This window comes from Hyperoodon ampullatus, assembly GCF_949752795.1.
Source record: "Hyperoodon ampullatus genome assembly, chromosome: 5".
NCBI classification, from domain to species: Eukaryota; Metazoa; Chordata; class Mammalia; order Artiodactyla; family Ziphiidae; genus Hyperoodon; species Hyperoodon ampullatus.
Genome location: NC_136918.1, coordinates 118,770,400 through 118,779,688, shown reverse-complemented (window position 1 = coordinate 118,779,688; position 9,289 = coordinate 118,770,400). Strand labels below are relative to the sequence as shown.

General features: G+C 39.3%; 1 pseudogene across 1 annotated transcript; it reads right to left on the bottom strand.

Annotated features, from left to right (window-relative positions):
* Nucleotides 1-6,919: 6,919 nt before the first annotated feature.
* On the bottom strand, nucleotides 6,920-7,683 carry LOC307053813 (small ribosomal subunit protein uS2-like; annotated as a pseudogene). Its single transcript has one exon. The product of its transcript is annotated as a small ribosomal subunit protein uS2-like (transcript).
* Between the last annotated feature and the right edge of the window lie 1,606 nt (nucleotides 7,684-9,289).

The window sequence follows — 9,289 nt, the reverse complement described above, 5'->3', positions numbered from 1 at the left end:
CCAGTGAAATCCATATGTGGAAATCCTAATCCCTTATGTAATGATTTTAGGAGGTTGGCCTTTGGGAAGTAACTAGGTCTTGAGGGCAGAGCCCTCAAGAATTAACTAACCCTCATGTATGGATTAGTGTCCTTATAAAAGGGACCCCAGAGAGCTCTCTCGCCCTCTTTCCCCCATACGAGGACACAATGAGAATTCAGCAGTCTGTACCCTGGAGGAGTGCCCTCACCAGAACGCGACCATGCTGCCACCCTGATCTTGGACTTCCAGCCTCCGGGACTGTAAGCAAAGAAACCACTAGGTGGTTTATGCCACCCAGTCTATGGTGCTTTGTTACAGCAGCCAGAACATCTTCATTGCCGCAGTAACACAAATTGTGTCTCAAAATGGATATAAGTGCTCTCCAGGTAAAGGGATAGAGCCGCACAAGCGAAGGCACAGAAGCTTGAAGCATCGTGTGCTTTCTGGGAACCCCAAGAGTTTTGGTTGGCAGCATCAGGGCTTGGTGGGGTAAGAAGAGAACAGCAGGAGTTAAGGCTGGGAAGGCTGGCAGAGGCCAGATAATGTAGAGTCCTGCACCATGCAAATAAGTTTGCACTTGTAAGGCTTTATGTTGTCTGTCACTTGTTTTTGATATTTTAAAAACTGTTTCTTGAATTGGAGCTCCTTTTCCTAAGAAATATCATGTGGAAATCCAATGTATAAAAATATATATAAGTCGGGCCTCTCTGATTAGGTGTGTGTGAGGTACCCAGATTCACTGAAGTACACAAAGACCTGTTTAAAATGCTTTTCACATAAATACGTCCTTCCAACAAGCAAGCACCTTGTCTTGTGAATGTTGAGAATGGCATGTCCACTCAGACCTTTGCCAATAGGGTAAAGGATTTTAGTCTTAGTTCTCTCTCTCTCTCTCTCTATATATATATATAAATAACCATGAAGAAGTACGACAACAGAGGAGAATATAGCAGTATGGAGAAACTATTGTTATCTTCTCAACAATAGATATCCCTACCCCCAGCTAGGAAGAGACCTGCTTTTGTTTGGCAGGATCCTGAGAATAAGGACCCTGAATGGATGCTGTAGATAGTAAAACCAGCTAGAAAACGAATTACTCTTTTTTGAACTCTCCACTCTATGTTTTTTGCTTAAGTCATTTAACTTAGAATTAGAGTTCATGCTTGTAATGATACAGAAGTTATCTAGATACTGTGTGAAAAAAGAAAGGAGGAAAGAAAGAAAAGGGGAAAAAAGCTAGATTGGGAAGAAAGCACTTGGGAAAGAAAGACATGAAGAATCCTCAGGATTTTGCTTAAGTTTCTGCCACATGGTGTGTGATGTGGCACATTCTCCATCCCTCTGAACCATCTCTGTAAACCATCCATTTATCATTACTGTTTGGCTGGGTTTTGAGCACTCTGTGAGACACCCAACAAAGTGCTGGCGACAATCTCCAGGTGAGTTAAGAGCCAAGGCTGGGGCTGGCCTGAAAAGCCTCTATGAGTGAGTTTCATAAACATGAATGGTTTACAGTGTATCCTGAAACCCACCTGCTCCTCCCATATTAACTTAGAAGATACGTGTCACCTAAACTCACTGTTAAGATTGTGATGTGTGATTATGATGTCAATTAGGGTTGTAATGGCATCTGATCTCCAACTTTCCCTGCTACTTGGTCTCTAAGCCATAGCGGTTTTCACCCCTTCCTCCTGCCTGCTTAGCCAGTGGTACTAAATTAATATCACATGTTTGGACAGCCAGGGTTCATTTTGAACATCAGTCCCTTACTTCCTCTTCAGTAGCTGTAAAATTCACCTACACCAAGAACTGGTTAGAATAATAACTATTAGCATAACTGGTTTATACTTCCCTTGACCAGGAAAGTTCTAGCTTCTTAATTTCCTGTCTTCCCTATGCTGAGATTATCAGATGCCAGTTTCAAGACAAATGATGAAACAGCCATAAAAGCAGGAGTGTTTAGGAAGGCTCAGCTCACTACTGGGAGCTCACGTTCATATATTACAAATGGGGCTCCTCTTGCTATCATCCCTTCAGTGAAATGTAAAGGAGCAAGATTCTGGGTTTGTATTTTGCTTTTGACAGGCCCATAAAAAAGAAGAGCCAGCCCATGTGTCTAAAGAAGAAAGAGGAAGTGAATTACTGATATATGGGGGCAATATAATAGATAAGAACCCAGTGCTTTTCAAAAATGAATGGACATACACATCACCTGGGAATCCTGTAGACAGTCTGACTGAGTAGGTTTGGGATGGAGGCAGAAGGTCTGAATTTTTAATAATATGACCAGTGATACAATTCTGCTGGTCATGTATCCCACTTTGAGTAGCAAAATTCTAGAGTCAAATTACCTGGGTTCAAGTCCTGGTTCTTGACTCCCCCAAGCTGAGTGACGTTGGATAATTTAACACCTATATGACTCATTTCCTTATCTGTAAAGTGGGAATAAAAATATTACCTACATCCATGAGTTGTTGTGAAAGTTAAAAGAGTTCATGTATAACAGCACTGAGAAGAATATCTGGCACACGGTAGGTGCTCAATAAATACTAGGGAAATGAATTACTTAACAGAAGGATAGAAGCTGGGGAAAGGACCTGTGCTTTTGAACCCACCTCTTTTATTTGGGCTGTGCTGCACAGCTTGTGGGATTTTTAGTTCCCCAACCAGGGATGCAACTCAGGCCCTTGGCAGTGACAGCATGGAGTCCTAACTACTGGACCACCGGGGAATTCCCCCACCTCTTCTTTTTTTTGGAAAAAATAATGATAGTGAAAATATCACATTTAAAAAAATTTTTATTGAAGTATAATTGATTTACAATATTATATTAGTTTTAGGTATACAACATAATGATTCAGTATTTTTACAGCTGATACTCCATTAAAAGTTAGTACAAGATAGTGGCTATAATTCCCTGCGCTATATAATATGTCCCTGTTGCTTATCTATTTTATACATAGTTTGTACTTCTTAATCCCATACCCCAAATTTGCCCCTCTCCCCTTTGATAACCACCAGCTTGTTATCTATATCTGTGAGTCTGTTTCTGTTTTGCATATACATTCATTTATATTATTTTTTATATTCCATATATAAGTAATATTTCATTGTGTGTGTATATATATATCACATCTCTTTATCCATTTATCCATTGATGGGTATTTGGGTTGCTTCCATATCTTGGCTATTGGAAATAGTGCTGCTATGGACATTGGGTTCACGTATCTTTTCGAATTAGTGTTTTCATTTTTTCTGGAGGTATACCCAGGGGTGGAATTGCTGGATCATATAGCAGTTCTATTTTCAGTTTTTTGAGAAAGCTTCATATTGTTTTTTATAGTGACTGCACCAATTTACATTCCCAGCAACAGTGTACATGTTCCCTTTTCTCCACATTCTCTCCAGCATTTGTTATTTGTGTTCTTTTTGATGATACCCATTCTGACAGGTGTGAGGTGATATCTCGTTGTTGTTTTGATTTACATTTCTGTTTTAATTAGTGATGTTGAGCATCCTTTCATGTGCCTGTTAGCCACCTGTATGTCTTCTCTGGAAAAATGTCTATTTAGGTCTTCTCTCATTTTTTGATTGGGTTGTTTATTTTTTTGATATTGAGTTGTAAGAGCTGTTTATATATTTTGGATATTAACCCCTTATCTGTGATATCGTTTACAAATATTTTCTTCCATTCCATAGGTTGTCTTTTCATTTTGTCAATGGATTCCTTTTCTGTGCAAAAGCTTTTAAGTTTAATTGGGTCCCATTTGTTTATTTTTGCATTTATTTCTTTTGCCTTAGGACACAAATCTAAAACTCTTTTATGTCTCCCCAAAAGAGTCATCTGCCCTTTCAGCCTCTAACTTTGTACCATTGGTTGCCTTTGAGTCAACTCTGTAGAATCCTGATTAGGGCTCAGAAGAGCAAAATGGGAAGCCTCTGCAGAAGGTAATGGGTTCTTTTTTTTTTTACTACATAAGGGCAGGAAATGATCATATTTATATTTAAGAAAATCGCTCTGAGAGCAGATGGGAGACAGATAGCAGGAGCTGGACAAAACTGGGGCTGGGGAGATAAGGTTACAGACTGTCATAATTGACCAGGGAAGAGACAAAATGAACCTGAGATTCGGGTAGTGGAGAGAGTTGGGGAGGGGTCAATACAAGCACAATTGAGGAAGTTGACTTGACATAGCATTAATTAGCAGGCACAGCTGAGGTTTAGGGAAAAGCGTGGGAAAGTTTTCTAGCTTGGATAAGAAGATAGACCTTGGGAACGATTTGCAAAGATAGAGAGTAAAGGAAGAGGGAATATGTCATTAAAAAGATGAATAAAACAGAAGGAGAATAAGATAGTAATAGGACTAATTTTCGACACATTGAAAGTGACTGTGGAGCTAGATAACCACAAACAATTAGATATCCAGGTCTAGAACTGAGGAGACATACATGTTGACCAGACAGATTTGGAAGTCATCAGCATTTGTGTGTTAAGGCCCTGGAAGGGAATGAGTCTATCCAGGGAAGTGTGAGCTGTAACACAAAATGGAAGCCATGAGGGAGACTGAGAAAGAACAATGGGAGAGGGAGAAACAAAGTCGAAAGAGAGTTATGGCAGAAAGCCATGAGGCGAGTGCTTCATCAAGGAGGGAATGGTCAATAGAGCCAAATTCCACAAAACAGCGTCTACACTGCCAGGAACCAGTTCTCCCTCCATGATTCATTGAACCTGTCAACACCTCATCATGATTCTAATCTCTCAGGCCAAAGCCCAGTACCTTTGTCTGACTCATTGTTTCCTCATTCTCTATATTTAAGGTGCTAAATTTCCTTCCCATTCCTTGATATCCATTACTTTGTCTGTAAACTCAAGGCCATATTTATTCCCTTCAATTCTTTACAATAAATTTTTAACTTGAAAAATTGGTTTTGTTTGGGAAAATAAGTCCCTATGTATCTAAGTATTAAGAAATGTATGAGAATAATAAACACCAAATTTAGGATGAGGATTACCTCTGCAGAGGGTGGGACAGTTATGATTAGGGAAGGGAGAGATATCAACTGCATTAATAAAGTTTAATACTTAAGCTGGGTAACAGGATCATGGATTTAAGTGTCCTGATAGTTAAATAATGCAAAAAAAAAAAAACTATTTAAGAAATGCTTTATAATGACATCACCCTGAAATTCAAGTTTTTAAGGTCTTCTCAGTTGGGACCCTGCTCTCTGTCTTATCTTACTTCCCACAGTTCCTTGCAGTATTCTCTTCTGGGTCTGGCTCCTCTCTATATCATTCAAAAAGGTCATTGTCAAGTGCATTTCTTTGTTTTCTTTCATTATTAGTGTCCCCCTGCCAGGAATGCAACTCCACTCAGTCAGGTATTCCTCTCCAAAATCTTTACAGCCCTTTAAGCTCAGAAACATTTGTTGCCCTCTCTCCGTTGAACATGAACTCCCCGCCCTCTGAAATCTCACGAGTGCATACGTGTGTGTGTGTGTATGTGTGTGTAACATCCTTATCAATCACTTTCATATCTATTTGCATGATACTTTTATCAATATAGTTCAGTAATTCTAACCCTGGTGGCACATTAAAATTATCTGAGACATTCTTAAGAAATGTTATATGTTTGGACTTCGACTCAAACAAGGCTGAATGACAGAATTTTAAAAATATTCCAAGTTAATTCTAATACTACAGTTCTAGCTTGATCATGCCTTGAAGGCAGGGGCCACCTCTTCTTAGCCACCTCTACACTAGCACAGAATTTCACATATGAGTACATGAAATATGTGAATACGAGCTTAAACACCCATTTCATTCAATGAAACCCAGAAAAGCTAATAATCTTAAGAAACTACTGCACTATTCTTCTGACATTACAATATATAAAAAAGTCCACTTAGCAGTAACTTGACTTTCAATAGTTCAACTGTCATGAATATTTGGAAGCAAGTTACCTAAATGTGCAAACATGAACAGCTGGACTGAAGTCGAACACTGACCGAGTGATGTTGAATCCTGGAATCCAAGGAGGCAAGGCCATAGATAAAAGCTTTTAGTTCCAATGTTTGCAAATGATCCTTAATGCCAGATAGGATCAAAGTAGCAGTAGACAAGTATAAAAAATAAAGCATGAAAAATGTAGGGCATTTAGTAAAAGGATGACAGTACAAAGATGTTAAAAAGAATTGTTCATGATAATATGCAATAGTGGGATAAATCCTGTTCTAATTTTCCAAATTAAATCATAAATGTTTATAACTTGTGTGTTGCATTGTTCTTTATAGGAAAATGGTATTTAAATGCCTAAAGTTGTTACATCTGTGTTAGTTGTGTCAAAATGATACACTTCTATTTGCAATAGTCTTGATGGCGAGAGTTGGATAATTATTTACATCATTGGCATACCATCAGAAAAGAGAATGCATTTTTAATCCAAAGTTTCAGAAGGAAAATGAAAAGATATATTAGATAACTTTTAATGTCTCTTCCAACCTTTAGATTCTTTAACTAAACTATTTCTACTGATCTATCTTCAAGCTCACTGATTCTTTCCTCGGCCATGTCACATCTACTGATGAGCCCATAGAAAGCAGTCTTCATTTCTGTTACAGTGTTTTTTGACTTCTTACATTTCTTTTTGATTCTTTCTTAGATTTTTCATCTCTCTGCTTGTACTACCTCTCTGTTCTTGCATGTTGTCCATTTTTTTTTCATTAGGGCCCTTACCATATTAATCATAGTTATTTTGTTTCATTAAAAACATTTTCAGAAACTGTTTATTTTCCAACAACCTTATTTCCATTTTCTGTTTAAGAATCTGTAGATGAACAACTTAAGAACACTCAGTGGTTGCTCCTCTATGCCCAATGGCCTGAGCAGTGGGAGCTGCAGACTATTCTTCAGCAGTAAACTGCTGAAAAGGCACAGGAGGAACCTTCATGCCTTCAGCCCAGCCTGAGACCTTGGGTTGAGTAACAGTAAACTCAGGAGCTGGAGCAGTGCATTCACTCTGAAATTTCTCCTTGGTCACAGTCTTTTCAGTAGCACCCTCTTCTTCCTTTTCAATCTCTTTAGGATTTCTGTAGAAGTAGAGATGAAGCATGACCTTCCATGAGTGTTCCTGGGAGATGGTACCATGCACATGTAGAACTTCTGGGGCAGCATCCATCACATCAGACCTGCTGAGTGAGCTCCCTTGTATGGGTGGCAATGTCCATATAGCACAGAGGAGAGTCTGTGTCACACAGAGCAATAGTAGGCAGGAGATGCCCCTGTGAGAGGCTGGTTGTCAGCCCTGGGATCAGTAACCACCAAAAGTCTTGGCTCCAGTAAGGCTTCCTGGATCTAGTTCCAAGTTCTAGGAGTAAGGCAGCTAGCAATAGAGCAGAAAACTTCAGCTCAGCTCACTGGCCAATATCCCTGGATGATATGACACTGACATCAGCTGGGTTTTCAAAGGCAACAATGGCACCAGCTGCCAGCAGAAGCTTCTCTCAGATTTTCTTCAGATTTATGATGTAGATGCTATCATTTTACCTTTGGTGATGGACTATTCCATTTAGAAGTCAAGGTTGGTGCCACCTAAGTGTGTTCCTGCTGTGAGGAATTTAAGGAACTCTTCCTCTGTATTTGCAGGACATTGAGGGCTCTGGACATTGTGAAAATTTCCCTCTAAGTTAAAACAGAACCCAGAACAATGCTGTATGGACTCCTTCTCTGGGTAGCACATAAAGGCTAATCACAGCTATTTTCAATTCTCTGTCTGATAATCCCCAAATCTGTGTCACATCTAAGTCTGGTTCTAATGTTTGCTCTGTCACTTCAGTCTGTTTTTTCTTGCCTTTGGCAGGCCTTGTAATTTTTGGTTGAAAGGTGAATATGATATGTATGAATAATTAGAATGAGGTAAATAGGGTTTTAGTATGAAGATTTATGTTAACTTTTGCTGTAGCAATAGGTTCTAGAAGATTCGAATTCCTCTAGTGTCCTTGCTTTGTTTTTCCTCTTGACATTGGGCTTTCCGGAGAATGCCTCCTCAGAGAGAGTCTGCTTCTTGTAGGACTTAGAGGTGTAATCTACTGTTTTACTGGAGCCCTGTTGGTGTGGTAGTATGGTGTGGGCAAGGGGGAGCATTCTATAATCTTTCAATTAAATTTCAGTGTTTTAATCGGCCTTGACCTTGGACTGTGACCTTCACAGGTGTTTCTCCATGGTACAGCTTCCCCTACCCACTGCTCTGCACTCCCTTCCCTGGCCGCAGCCTTCCCAATCTATTTCCTTGAACCTCTGATCCCTGTTGACTATGCTTTTGTTTTTTGTTTTTGTTTTCCCTCTTCAGGTGAAACAGGAAGCCTGGAGGGGGGTGGAATGGGAGGGGTTCCCTTCCACCAGCTGGGATAAGGCTCTGAAAAAGTCCTTTGCCAGGAGAGTATCCTTCATTATGGTTCAACTGTTGGTTTATTTCACAATGATTACTCTTCCCTTCTCCCCGAGAGCCACAGGGATCTTTCTTGGATCTTCATGGTGAGAACCTAGTGGAGGTACCAGACACAAAGCCCATGAAAATGTAGGGACCCTCTTAAGACTGCAGCCCAAGAAGTCTCTCACTCTTATCTTAATCCACATTCTGCTTCCAGCCAGATATTCACCAAAATTACTGTTTGTGTTGCTACCAGTTTATGGCTCCAGCAGCTTCTGCTTCAGGTCAGCAAGTCTCACCTGTGTGTCTCTGCATGAACTTGTCTCTTCAGATTTCTGCCTGGTAATTTGCCCTGCAACCTCAGTTCTCTGACGTGTTCAAGAATAGTCATGGATTTTCAGTTGATCCAGCCTTTTCTTATTGTAAGGACACCAGTGACAACTTCCAAATTTTTCGTCTGTCAGAGCTGAACCCAGAAGCCTAATCAAATTATCTCTAATTGTATGTTTCTAAACTTGTAGGCACACATAATAGTTAAATGCAAGATTTAAAAATATTCTATCGGAACTAAATATCTTGTCATTTAAGTATATTTTAAAACTTAATTTAAAAAAACTGTCAGAGTTTAGTATTTGTTGACATTTAATATTTTAATTTTTGTCAGTTTTCACTGTTGACATAGTGAACACTGCTTTTAGTTATTTAATTTATGAAACTGTTGCTTCTCAATTAATAAACATAGTAAGAGTAGTCACTGCCATTTCACGAAATCTTCCTCAGAGGTTACCTTATTTATACTCCCATTAATCAAGAATAATGTTTGGTCTTATTTTATTCTGTCTA